Below are 2,653 nucleotides of genomic sequence, written 5' to 3'. Positions count from 1 at the left end.
CTCCTAACTCCCAAGCCCCTAGCCTCCTAACCCCTTTAGTCTCCTAACCCCTAGTCCCCTAACCTCCTTGCCCTAGCCCCCTAGCCTCCTAACTACCTAGCCCTATAGTCTCCTAACCCATTAGCCCTCTAAACCCTAGCCTCCTAACCCCCTAGACCCTAGCCTCCTAAACCCTATACCCTAACCCCCTAGCCCCCTAACCCCCTTATACCCTAGCCTCCTACACCCTAGCCCCTAGCCTCCTAACCCCTAAGTCTACTAGCCTCCAAACCCCTAGCCTCCTAAGCCCTAGCCTCCTAACCCCTTAACCATTGGCTCTAACCCCTAGCCCCCTAACATCCTTACCCCTAGTCCACTAACCCCTATCCTCCTAACCCCTAGCCTCTTAACCCCTTAACCACCAGCTCCTAACCACCTAGCCCGCTAGCCTCCTTACCCCAGCCCCTAGACTCTGTACCCTAGCCTAGCCTCTTAACCCATTAGCCCTCTAACCCCTAAGAGGCTAGGGGTTAGAGGATAGGGGGTTAGTGGACTAGGCGTAAGGATGTGGGGGCTGGGGTTAGGGAGCTGGGTTAAGGGGTTAGGAGGCTAGGGCTTAGGAGGCTGGGGGTTTGAGGCTAGTAGACTTAGGGGTTAGGAGCTAGGGGCCAGGGTGAGGAGGCTAGGGTATATGGCTTAGAGGAAATAGGGGGTTATTTCTATAGGGTTTAGGAGTATTTAGGGTCTAGGGGTTAGGAGCCATGAGCCTAGGGGGCTGGGGTTAGGGGCTGGGGGTTAGGAGCCTGGGGGTTCAAAATCCTAAAGGAGGGTTAAAGGGAGGTTAGGGGTGCATTGTAGGGGGCTGGGGTTGGGAGGCTGGCCTTGGGAGGCCAAGGGGTTAGGAGGCTGGGGGTTGGGGCTGGGAGGCTAAGGGGGTTGGCCTCCCAGGGGGTTCCTGGATCTGGCCTCCTGGGAGGCTGGGGGTTTGGAGGCTGGGTGGTTAGAGGCTAGGGGTTGGGAGGCTGGGGGTCTGGGAAGGTCTGGGAGGCCTCCCAGGCCCTTGGGATTAGGGTTGAGGCTAAATCTTAATAGAGCTAGGGGCTAGGGGTTATGAGTCTAGGGGCTGGGGGTAAGGAGGCTGGGGGCTCTTGGTTAGAGCTAGTGGTTATACAGATGCTAGGGTTAGTATGATGGACTCATAGGCTAGGGGGTAAGGATGTTAGGGCCCCTGGGGTTAGGAGCTAATGGTTGCTAGCCCTGGAGGCTGGCCTAAGGATAGGGGTTTGAGGCTAGTAGACCCTGGTAAGTTAGGAAACTAATGGTCCTGGGGCCTTAGGAGGCTGGGCTTAGGATGGCTATCCCCTGGGAGGCCTGGGGGTTAGATAGGGTTGGGAGGCTGGGTTAAGAGCAGGGTTAGGAGGCTAAGGGGGGAATATCTTCATGGGAAGACTGGGGGTTGGGGGCCAGCTGGGAGGAGGCTGAGACTGGACCTGGGTAGAGGCTGGGAACTGTGGAGGCTAGGGTTTTTGGAGCCTAAGTGGTTGCAGGCTAGGAGTTGGGAGGCTAGGGCCCTAGGGTTGGGAGGGCTGGCGGTGGGAGGCTAGCTCCCTAACTGGGAGCCTTAGCCTCTTTACCCCCAGGCTCCTAGACTCATAACACCTGGCCCTAACCCATTTGCCCTAACCCTGGGGGTTGGAGGAGCCCTAACCCACTATCCTCCTAAGCCCCTAGCCCCTAGCCTCCTTAACCACTAGCCTCCTAACCACTTAGCCTCCAAACCTCCTTAGCCTCCTAGCTCCCTAGCCTCCTAACACCCTGGCCTCCTAACCCCTTAGCCCCTAGCCTCCTAACCCCTAACCTCCTAACCGCTTAGCCTCCTAACCCCTTAGTCTACTAGCCTCCCAACCCCCTAGCCTCCTAACCACTTAGCCTCCAAACCCCCTAGCCTCCCTGGCTCCTAGCCTCCTAACCCCTAGCCTCCTAACCCCTTAGCCTCCTAGCCTCCTAACCCCCCTAGCCTCCTAGCAGCTTTTAGCCTCCTAACCCCTTATTCTAACCCTTAGTCTCCCAACCCCTAGCCTCCTAACCACTTAGCCTCCAAACCCCCTAGCCTCCTAGCTCCTACCTCCTAACCCCCTAGCCTCCTAACCCCTTAGCCTCCTAGCCTCCTAACCCCCTAGCCTCCTAACCGCTTAGCCTCCTAACCCCCTAGCCTCCTAACCCCTTAGTCTACTAGCCTCCAAACCCCCTAGCCTCCTAAGCCCTAGCCTCCTAACCCCTTAACCATTAGCTCCCTAACCCCCTAGCCCCCTAACATCCTTACCCCCTAGCCCACTAACCCCCTATCCTCCTAACCCCTAGCATCTTAACCCCTTAACCACTAGCTCCCTAACCACTTAGCCCCCTAGCCTCCTTACCCCCTAGCCCCCTAGACTCATAACCCCCTAGCCCCCTAGCCTATTAACCCATTAGCCCTCTAACCCCTAACCCCCTAACCCACTAGCCTCCTAAGCCCCTAGCCCCCTAGCCTCCCAACCCCCTAGCCTCCTAACCACTTAGCCTCCAAACCCCCTAGCCTCCTAGCTCCCTAGCCTCCTAACCCCCTAGCCTCCTAACCCCTTAGCCTCCTAGCCTCCTAACCCCCTAGCCTCCTAACCGCTTAGCCTCCTAACCC

Source organism: Oncorhynchus nerka, linkage group LG27, assembly GCF_034236695.1.
Source record: "Oncorhynchus nerka isolate Pitt River linkage group LG27, Oner_Uvic_2.0, whole genome shotgun sequence".
NCBI lineage: Eukaryota > Metazoa > Chordata > Actinopteri > Salmoniformes > Salmonidae > Oncorhynchus > Oncorhynchus nerka.
This window is presented reverse-complemented; position numbering follows the sequence as displayed.